This window comes from Cephus cinctus, unplaced genomic scaffold (assembly GCF_000341935.2).
Source record: "Cephus cinctus unplaced genomic scaffold, Ccin1 Ccin1_scaffold0189, whole genome shotgun sequence".
NCBI lineage: Eukaryota > Metazoa > Arthropoda > Insecta > Hymenoptera > Cephidae > Cephus > Cephus cinctus.
In genome coordinates this window covers 1,202,489-1,213,799 of record NW_014332911.1, presented here as the reverse complement: position 1 = coordinate 1,213,799, position 11,311 = coordinate 1,202,489, and the positions used below count along the sequence as shown (strand labels likewise).

At 43.4% G+C, this 11,311-nt stretch overlaps 1 long non-coding RNA gene across 3 annotated transcripts in view; it reads right to left on the bottom strand.

Moving 5' to 3' along the window:
• Positions 1 to 961: 961 nt before the first annotated feature.
• Positions 962 to 11,311, bottom strand: part of LOC107264623 — a 22,807-nt gene continuing 12,457 nt past the window's right edge. Inside the window, exons 2-7 of one of the 3 annotated variants that reach the window (XR_003058848.1) lie at positions 8,795 to 9,440; positions 7,269 to 7,662; positions 4,783 to 7,194; positions 4,495 to 4,664; positions 4,326 to 4,440; positions 962 to 3,902 (exon numbers count right to left, since the gene is read on the bottom strand). This is a non-coding gene — a long non-coding RNA (uncharacterized LOC107264623). The remainder of the gene's footprint in view (positions 3,903 to 4,325; positions 4,441 to 4,494; positions 4,665 to 4,782; positions 7,195 to 7,268; positions 7,663 to 8,794; positions 9,441 to 11,311) is intronic. The other 2 variants (XR_003058849.1, XR_001536996.2) reach the window with 2 other exon arrangements.

Sequence of the window (11,311 nt, the reverse complement as noted above, 5' to 3'; positions counted from 1 at the left end):
AACCTCGCGCCGACTGTAGAAAATGATTGCGGTGGGTCTACGAATTAATTACCCGGAGCGAATGATAATTGGCATTTGGCAGTTGGCAGGGTAAGTGATACGTTCAAAGAATACGAGAGGCGAGTGTATATTTCTCAGTAAGAAATTTACTTCTTTTATTCTTGGCGAAATAGGGCTTCGTGCCTTCCTCTCGTTGGTCTCCGTCGACTTCATCCTGCCTGATCAGAGATTACGACGTCGACGTCTGACGCCGTCTGAAAGATGCTCCCCTGGGTTGTCCTTCTCATTATTTTGATTTTTCTTATCGACCCTCTTATCGGTATCCCGTTTACTCGTTAACGCCAATTTCTTATGCTCTCGCTGGTATCTCCCGGTAACCAGGGACTGACTAATGGGCCTTATCCGCAAAGTCAGGGGGGAAGGATCGTATGTGAGCAAGACTTAAGAAAAGTAAAATAAAATGGATGCTAAAGCGACCGTGGCGGGTGGGTAGGGGGTTTTTAAAAAAAAAATGAAAGAATGAAAAAGTAAGAGGTGTTAGAATCAGTGAGGAGGGTTTCTCTCGTAGCTCTTTGACGCGGTGGGTGGGTGAGAATGACGAGGTACTAAAAAAAAGGAGAGAGAAGGAGTCAAGGGTATATAGAAGTGCTAGGAGAGCAAGTGAACCAGACTGTAGGCCTGCACTTTCTCAAGCACTCTTACCAAAAGACTCGAGTCGAGTTCTCGACATGAGTCGCTTGACTTCGAGTCGACTCGAGACTCACCAAGCGTCAATGGATATGCGCGAGTGAGTAGCGTAGACCTTGATAAAGTCAGATGAAAAATCGACGGTGTCTTATCTGAGGCGCGTCACTTCCGTTCCTTCGGACAAGAAGAGGGAGGGAGAGGAAGGAAAAAAAAAATTTGGAGAAATACCAATGATATCTTGGTACTTGCGTAATAGTCATTTTAATGAACAATCTTATGGTTGATATCACAATTTTTATTTTGCCTAACGATATTTGTATTTTACTTAAAAAATCCTAGTGACTATAAACCTTGTAAATGGCTTTGCGTGTCTAGGGAATTTACGCGTTGGATCGTACAGGGAATCTGAGGACGCTTTTGCCGCAATATTATAATCAACGGTTGCATAAAGAAACGCCTTGATAAGGCAAGACAATAAATTTATACTTGACTAAGACTAATTACAGCTATTGAACTCCTCGCTCGTTAGTCACTCTTACTGTACTTTAATATCGATAGCCTATTGTCGCAATAACGAACCGCGAGATCACCTCTGCTTGGTAATGTACAATTGTTTTCATATAAACTCTACGATTTATCTATAATTATCTATATCAATTTTATAAGCTAATTCATATCTGACCATTTGCATATGTTTGTGATAAAAATACAGTTTTTCATCCAAAGTCGCAATCCGCATCGAGTCTCTCTAGGACCTCCTAACGCGTAATGCCGTTCATAGAACAAAGTAAGGTCACAAGGCTAAGTGATTAAGGGTCATGGGTCAAGAGGTCATAGCCCAAATTGCATTACCACATGTAACGAATTATAATGATAATATTGAATTGTATTACTAAAGCGAGTATCGTTGATACGTTTTACAAAAGATAAACAGAGTTCAATAGTTTATTTCTAATTGTCGATAATCTTAATCAATATTAATATAAAAATTTTTATCAATTTACAAACGAGATGGGGTTCTCCTTGTTTGTATCTAAGTTCATTATTGGATGCTGCTTGTGGTGCTTTAAGGCAGCTACGCATAGATGCTAATATTTTCAGATCTTCTTCGACTCCCTTGGTACCACTGTGCTTCACCTCCTGCCTGAGCCCCTCCATATCTACATACGTGCTCTTTAAAGCTATACGGGACCTTAAGCGGCTACTTTTTGCCAAGCACATGTGGCCGCCGGTCAGCAGCGGCGATTCGCGCGCGATAAGCTCGACCAGTCGCCAGGACTGAGAATAAGAAGCGGCTGGACCTCGGCTGGCAACTTAAGCGAATCGCAAGTGCGATGGTGCGCACATCCGTGCCAAGAGAGCAACTGCACTATATACGGTATAGCATTCCATACAGTGTAAAGCAACGCACTTAAGATACGCTCTGTGAAACAGGCAACGAATGTCAAACGCCAGATTTTCATTCAATTAATTTAATACAAATTTTACATTTTTTTCCCTCATTTTCTGTACCATTTTTTTTTTCTAAATACACACTTATACTTTATGACGAAATCTTAGGTGGCTCGTGCTTTAACGTCTCTTGCTGGTTTTGGCTCCGTTTAAGGCCCAAGTGCCTCTCGCGACTTAGGAAAGGATTTACGAGTTTTCGAGAAAAGCCCACGAAAAGATTTTTTTTACGAGGCCGCTTAAAATTCTCTACGTGGAGTAGGAACTCGTAAAACTGTACAGTTTCCACTTTAGTCCTTTTTTTTATATATTTGTCTATCTCTTTCTCTCTTTTTTCTGCGGGCATACCATGACTGTCCTTCGCTTGTATGTTTTTTGCCACTTTTTAATTGGCGACTAAAATTAATTTTGATACAATTATTTATTTACACTTGTTACAGGAAGCTTATAGTCCTACTTAAAAAAATTATGTATGGTCCATTCGAAGCTGATTGAATCGACGTCTTGAATCCTTTCCAGCTGCCCATTAACGAGATGATGGACCAGTATTTTTATGGGTTTTTGAGTGCAGATAATCCGAAGGACCGAGCTGCCTGAAATCATTTTCGAGTGGACAATTCATCTTGGTGCATAATAATGTGAATTAAGTTGACGATTGAAATACACAATATTTTAACGAGCAATAAGATTAATCGCCGTTACGTGGACCGGGGCAAAAATAATAATTTTTCGAAAAGAAACAAGAAAAGCCATAAGCCTTGTTTCGTGTAATAGCTCAAAATATTTATATAACGGTCTTTCTTAAAATTTCACTCAAAATCTATCTCACCCCCAGCCCCTATAAATTGACCCAGTTTACTTGTCAAAATACACCGTGTTTCGGGTTAGACGCTATAAATTAACCCAGTCCGAGTCAAACCTTAAACCGCAGGTTATTGAAGTTTTGTCGTCTCCACGAAACTATTTTGCTCCTGGTCATTCGAGAGCGACGATATATCACTAGCGTAAGGTCCCAATTTGCCATGAGATTTTTACGACCTCCCCCTCCATCCCCTCCCATACTCATTCCCTCATTTTCTCATCAACCACCACCGATACAGACACACTCCATTGTAATACTAAATTTCTTTAAATTAGAAAAAAAAATTCTAGCAAGTTATTCCTATTTCCTGAGTTACCTAAAAATGAATACCTTGGTCCAGCTGGTTTGTTAGGAGGACTTCCAGGACCTGTCAAATTTGACAAGAGCGATAAGCGCCAAGTACCGGTATCACTTGTTGCGCGAAGCGTAAAACCTACAAACGACCCAGGGTTCTTCATCTAGAATTTCCCCGGCTGGGTTCCCTCAAGAAGAAGCCTTTTGGCTTTTTCTTCACTTCGGCTTCGTTTGACATTTGATAGTGTGCTTTCCTGGTGGTTAATATTACGCTCTTGGTGCAGGATAGCGTACAAGTCTTTTTCTGCTGAAGAACTGTCTGTGATAACACTGGCTAATAATTTTCATACAGTTGGTACATCGGTGGCAGCAGGATTGCCATTGAGGAAAGGTCAATATTTTCATTTTTCTTATGCTCTATCGTGACCATTTTTTTTAATTTTATTCTTTGACTCATACCTTTTCCTACTTCAGAAGTCATTTCTTGCTGCTGCTGAACTCCTTGGCTATGTGATCTTAGTGGTTTGATAAATGGCTACCGGAAATACGTAGAAAAAAGCATGGCTGCTTCTCTGGATGCTTAATTGGTGTGTGTAATCCTGTTTGAGCCCTGTGAGAAGAAATTTATTCACGTTTGAGTGATATCGAGAGGGAAGATATTTTGATGTTTTGGCTTCGTTTTTCTTTTTTTTTTTTGGGGGGGGGGGGCAATTTACATTGGATCCAAAAGTGGGATCAGCCTTATTTCGGAATTTTACACGCGTAAGTACACGCACAGGATGCGTAATGTCTAGAGTCCAAAGGAAGAATTTATTTGCGCCGAGTCGTTTTGCCCTTGGCGGCACGACGCGCGACGCCGCGGCGCGTGCTACGCTCGGGATGGAGAACAGTGTGCTCTTTGTCAGGACTATTTATTTATCTGTCAACAATTACGGCGGGGCTACGCCGAAAGGGAAGCCACGCTGAAGTTGGAAATAAGTGAAAAAGGGAAATGGGAAAGTGGACGAGAAGAAAAAAAGAAAGAAAAAATTACCATGAAAAGGAAAGATTGATTTCCGTAGCTTCTGAACCATGACAATTAGTACAATCCCCATGATTGATACCAAGTGAATTAAACTCCTCTTGTAAATACGAAAGATTTACGACACCTAAAGAATATACGCAAGATTACCTAAATTCCATAAAAATTTAATCATACATACTTGCCGGCAGATGACCGATCCCTCCTTTACTTCTTTTTCTCCAAACAATGACAAAGTCAATCCACGAGATGATCTCTGAACAAAATCAGCTTTCACAATGATCTCAGAATCATATCCATCTGTCAAATCATTGTGAAAACCAGTTTCGTCTATGCTGCCAAGTCGAGTACCTATAAGGATATTATTGAATAAAAAAAATAACTATTCCATTGATTTTCCAAATTTTCAAAAAATATATTCCTTCGTCACCTCTCGAAAAAACTATTGTACGGATCCATAATTACTCACGTTACTTAGGTATAAGCATATACATCCCAACAGCATTCTACTGTCGTGTTGGTAAGGCAAGCGTGTGCACTTGAAATCGTGAGTGTATATCCAGTTACGGAATAATCTGATGCGGCCGTGCCGTAAGAGCAGGACTGAGCCGCCATTGGTCCAAGTGTAAATATTATTGGAACTATTTCGAAAGTGTTTCGTCAAGGACCAACGTTTTCTTGGTGCCCTGGTTGCTCCCCTTTTCCAGTGTTTCACGAATTGTCCGACAGAGAGCGCCACAGCATATAGTATACACAGCGCCGAAACTTGAGTAGTCTAGCCGTAGGTTGACAGATCATGAAAAAGAAAGAAAAAAAAAAAAGAAAGAAAAGAAATAACCCATAAAGTATTTCCAGTAAACCGTGAAAGCGTCGGGTCGGTATCAGTAAAATTTACAGGAATTACATATCCTAACCTAACAAAAAGTATATCCAGTTCACGTGTAACAAAGTCAACTAATAACCGAATGGTTAAATATTTGCCGAAAATTAAAATACAAGTGAATCTTTGACAAAGAGTCTCGGTCGTTTGACAGATATAAAATCGATTATGGCCGACTAGAAAACGGGAGCTCGAGATAAGTCTGAGAGATAAATTAAAATTCGAAGCGAAGAGTCGGTAGCTCGTGTGAAGTTCATCTAGGAAGTCAAGGGAGTCCAGTGATGAGGAGGATCGGTATTAGGGAATAAGAGGTTCGGTTATCTAAACAATAAACCCGACAACACGTGTAGGCGGCTCGGTACAAAGGGAAACGCTGAATCTCTAATCATGTAAGGTCCATGACGGTACGAGAGTGCTTGCTATCTGTTACTCTCTCTTCGTTCCTCCCTTTACTTATTTTTACTTCCTTTTATTCGGCTCCTTCTTGCTACAGCCCATGGTCCAGAGTACGGGGAGCCTGGAGTCTACGTCGAAGGGCTCAAGAGGATCCAAGAGCTAGAACTAACGTATCCCCCTTTTGCCTAACGCTGCTGCCTCGGCTGCCTCTCGGATTTCCATTTTTTCTTTCAGCTTCCGATTATCTCTTTTTTTTCCCTTCTCGAATCACGTTGCGTCACTGAGCGAGAAGCTTCAGTCATTCATTGTCAGTCAGTCAGGACTGTGTTGTTTTGTTTCATATTCTATGCCTGTGGATGATGGTAATAATTGAGAATGAAAATTCCAAAAATATGTACAGGTAAAATTGTCACGATTGCAAATTGGATTTTTAAGATTGGAAAAAAAAGAAGATATTTTTTGAAATTTTTATGCCGTAGTTTGATCGTCATTATATTATTTTGCACGTGCGTTATCGGCCGAGAGAGGTGATAACGACTTGGCTGCGTTACGTAGGACTCCAGATAAAGATATGGTGTGACTTCTGACCCCATGGAGATTCGCTGGAAACGACCATTTCCTTCCATAAAGTCTCACAAAGAAACGTCCTACGATCGTGGATACCGTGGACGTATTCCTGTGCGTTCGCCTACGTTGACGCTGAATGACAGTCACTGTCTCAATGCCGAGATACGGCTCGTCGTTATGGGATGCCGCCTTCCTTGCGATTACATATCATTCCCAGAAATACGCGCTATTTTATCTAATTAACCAGTAATTGCCACGACAGTGTTCGCACCCCTCGTAAAACTTAATGAGAGGATTAATAGAATGTCGTTACGAAGATCGCAGGAGTCACGATCGCGGGTAAAAATACTATCGGAGATAAGATACGTGCTCTCGCAGTTTCCATCGTACCGAATCGTAAAAGGCTAATGTAAAAATAAAATGAAAAAATGAGGTATAAGCCCGCGGATGTGAATCTCGAATGAGAATAAGTTGTATATGAACTAGACTCGATTAATCAAGAAGAACGAATCAACGGAAGACTTACCGATCGGATAGTTTTAAAGATTTTATGATAGAATACCGACTACGAATGAAATAAATTTGTTCCGTCGAGAAAGCATACTCTCGCAGTGAAACGACCAGCCGTCGGTAAGATAGAGCACACATTATCAATCGTAGAAATAAATTTTCTGCATTACCGACAGGCAGTTTTAACCCGTTTAGAGAATCTACATTATCACAATTATGTCACAGAAACAGTGGCGACTTATTAACGAAATTGATTGCCATTAAAAATGCCATAAAGGTAAAAATCCTGTCAATAGTTAAGTATAAATCAAATACACCGCATCGCTGCGAAATATGTAAATACAAGCTTCACAGAATCCAAAACCAGTAAATCAGCCTAAACGACAAGAGACTCGATGCTTAAGTACAACATGCTCGTTCGATTAAACGAACGGGAATGGAGAGGCCGTGTGACAAATTAAATTCCATTGGCTGCAACTGACAGGCTCAAAAGTCAAGTGCATCTCAAGAGCGTAAAGTCGAGCCACTCTAAAGAAAAATTTCACATATAAATAAAGCAATCTCCTCAGCTTTCGCGAGTGAAGAAAGACCAAAATAAATACCGTCACGTCCCACCAGTGATCCTCCAAGAAGTGGTATCACGAAAATTCTCATTCTCAAGCCATGTCGATAAAATCTCACGCTCGGAATGAGAAGCTCGCAAGAGATGTCCGTGATGTCCGTGAAGCCCGACGCTATCGCTCGTATGGCGTAGTAAGGGAAGAGACGCGTAAGAGCCATTCAGACTGCTGCCGAGCCATTGATAGAGGCGACGCAGCGAGGTCAGCTATTTGTACGCGTGACAGGCCCCTCCAGAGAATCTCGCACACAGCGATACGCACGTGGCGCGATGTAGAAACGTGGGCCTTTTCCAGAACTCCAAAGGAATTCCAGCGTATCAGGAGACACGTCCAAGTAAGAGGAACCCGAAGTCGAGATCCTCAGCAGTGGTGTATTCTGTAAACAAAACGAAAAAGAAAAAATAGAATAACGACGTCAAAGACAAAAAGTCCAAGTATAATTTAGCGAATGAGTTAAGGAAAGTAAGAGTTGACGATAACGACTTGAAGAAACAGGAAGAAACAGGAAGACCCAGGAAACAAGCAACAACAACAACCCACCAAGAGATACAGTATCCCCCGCTCTCCCTCAGTCCCTCGTACAGCTCATAACTCGTAGAGCTCGATCGAAAGGATTTTCTCACAGAGCGTAGAACCGTAGAACCGTAGGACGCCTTGACAAGGCTGTCACTCTGTTGGAATCTACCTCTCTCGCGGCACTGACTGGCAAAGGTTAGTGAACTTTCCCGCGATGGCTGGCTAGAGCTCTCGCACGCGGTCTCTCTCGCATTAGCGGTTGCCGGTTGGCTTCATTTACTTCATTTACTTCGTAGGGCATATTGTCACGTAGAAGCGACAACTGGCGTCCTCGGCCGAGGAACTCTCGAACCAGCAAGTACTGTACGGTACAGCGGAGAGAGAGAGAGAGAAGAAGAAAAGAGAAAAGAGACAGGGGTCGGTTATTCCGCAACGTTGGAATTCGCATTCCACACCTACGCCGATACTACACACTAGCACTATTAAAAAAAAAATTCAGCCTTCGCCAGCGACATTTTCCATCACGAAATTATCTTCCTCGGTGCCCTAAGAGCACCAAGAGAGGTCCACCTCGTTCTAATTGTCAGGCACAGCGCGTCACTTTGCTCTTTCATTTGCTGAGCCATCTAGTGCAGCGCGTCATCCCTCTATTCTCGGAGCGACTAATTGTTCTAATTAAAAGGATCGTGGCTCCGGAATAACTCGACTCGAGTTATTTTCGTACCGAGACTTTCTCACACATTCCCAGACATACGCACAGTTCCACCCTCGGACCTAGCCTACCCAGAGTCCACGCTCTGTAACCAATCGACGTCCCTTTCATCCTTTCCCTTTTATTCTCATTCTAGACCCACCCTGGGATTCCTCGGCTACTCTCGCTGGAATCTCGATGACTTATCCAGAACGTTCTAGAAGCATCTGGGAAATAGACCCATTGGTTGGGGAGAAGGAACGACAAGGAGATAATGGTAACAGTAGGCAGTGGTACTGACCGTAGCGACTGGTAGCAGTGATAGCGGCGGCACCAGCATCATCAGCATCAGTAGTAGTTGGCCAAGTTGGCAACTGAGGTAAGTAAGCGAAGCCGCATGGCTCGAGAGAGGATGGTCACCTATAGAAGGAGCTACACGAGCAGTGGGAATGGAATGCAGGTACGAGTCCAGAGTACCAGTCCCTGCACTCGGGCTTCCAGGCTGGCCAACCTCTTTGGTATTTGCCCCTCTCCTTCCTCTTACAATATCACTCTTTGATGTTGCCACGCTGCTACTCGCCGAATCCCCTCGTCGGTTCGACCGGACGCCACGGCGTCTCGCCAGTAGCCCAGGAATCCCCGGAGTACGGAGTGGAGGACCGTGGTCCATCCTGAACGTATCTGCTTCGATATTGATAAATCATAGAGCAACTTCAGCCTGGTATTGGCATCCGATGCCTACATAGACCCAGTCCATGTGGATTGGAGGACGACTCCTGACCCAGAAGGAACTTCGGGTCCTACTATCGGAATTGGAATGCGGCCCTGCCCTGGGAGACGGCCTCCCCCGCTCCCCCCCATCGCCCAGACTCCAGTCTCATACTTGCATCTCTGTGAATCTGTACCAGCAGCTCTGTGGTGACTGTAGCAATGAGCGTCTGGATGATCTAAGGACGAGACCAATTTAACCGGTAGCGATGGGTCCGGCCCAAACTGGATGGCTGGTCTGAACCAAGGATCGGGCCAGTCCTGTTTACGTCGAATTGCGTATTCAGGGTCTTCTTGGGTCCGGAGCCGAGAAAACGATTGGCCGACGACTGATTGCTACCAGAGGCATCGCAGGATGTTCCGGCTATTTGTAACCGGGGATAATGATGCCATTTTCCATTCCCGCCGATCCCGAGAGAGGAGAGCATTGTTTTTCAAGGTAAACCTATCGGAGGCGCCATTATAATATGATAATTTATTGATAATCTCCATGAATAATGGAGGCGCGCCGTAGGTATGCACTATGTCATTGTCAATTTAAACGGTTTAAATCCCTGGGAATCGTTTCATAATAGATTAGCGCTGTCTACTGTATTTTCATGAGGTATCCGTTTATCGTGTCTTCGACTTGGCCCATTTTCCCACCACTACCAGAAACGATGCCGATGCCCATAGCAGCCCTCGGGGGGAGGGGGGTCAACGCGAGAAGCGCCCTTTTGGTAGGTTACGAATTTTTTTGTTTCTCTTTAAAGTCAGTTTTTGTTATTTAAAAAAAAAAACCGCGCGAACTTTATATTTTTAAAAAATAGTCATTATCGATATTTCACGAGGTTTATTAAATTTTTTAAAATCGGCATGAAAAATTCACCCATTTAACCCCGTGACTTATATTACCACCCACCTCCTCTAATGCCACCTCCCGCGTTCCTCGTTCCGAGAATAAGAGATTCCTGATCTCGAAGATAGTTACTTCCTGTATCCTGTCGTTAAGACGTCTCCGGCACGTCAGGGATTCTCACCCGCGAAACATTGATTATTCAAAGGACAGTTCATCTTCTCGAATGAAAGATGCATGTCGATTTCTTTTATTTTTTTTTTCGATTTTTCTTATTCTTTCGAATTCGCAACCGCAAACAGCCTCTGGACCCAACGACGTGCCCGGATCTACAGTGTAAAACCGTAACGACGGTACGATCCTCCAGTCGTTGCTGTACTATCGAAATTCGAGGGAAGACAAAGGAACGGGCCGAACCAGCCGAACGTGCAAAAATGGCCGAACACGTGGCACTTCGTGCTCTGAGAATAAACCGTCGCGAGACCTTGGCACGGTTTCGCGCCGTCTGATTTTACGAACCGCGCATGATTCGCTGCTTTTTAACTGGCTACAAGTCATATTTCAGTATCCCCAATCAGCCCCCGACAACGATTAGGCCGGATTGAGGCTCGTCCCTCGGGAACACCAAAATGCCACACAGTGCATTCCCGCGCACTTATCCAAGCAATAACAAAAAAACGTAACTACCACGAATTGACTCGAATTCATTTCGAAAATATCGAAATAGCAACATTACGATATACAATCGATATATACCTGTTGGCTAGTTGTACATATATACATATATAATCTACATATCAACCTAAAGATATTCACGTGTTGTACCGAGACACAATATCGCGCTACTGCATACAGGCATCTACACACGGAGTATAGAGGCTTACCGATATATATATATATATACATATACAGATATACAGAGAGAGAGAGAGAGAGAGAGAGAGAGAGAGAGAGAGAAAGAGAGAGAGGAGAGTCGGCGTGGGACCAAGGCAGCTCAAAAAGTCGCACGGCGCGTCAGGGGTTCTCAAGCAGAAGATCGCAATATGCGAATTCGACACTTCCGGAAGTGTATCCACAGTGCCTGCGTAGGAAATGCGATAAAGCGTAAAAAAAAAACATAAAAATCCCCCAACGACGAATCAGTAAAAGTACAGTTCGCGTGCCTCAGTCCGGATGAACCGTTCAACTAAACGGGAGGAGGGGGGGGGGGGGTCC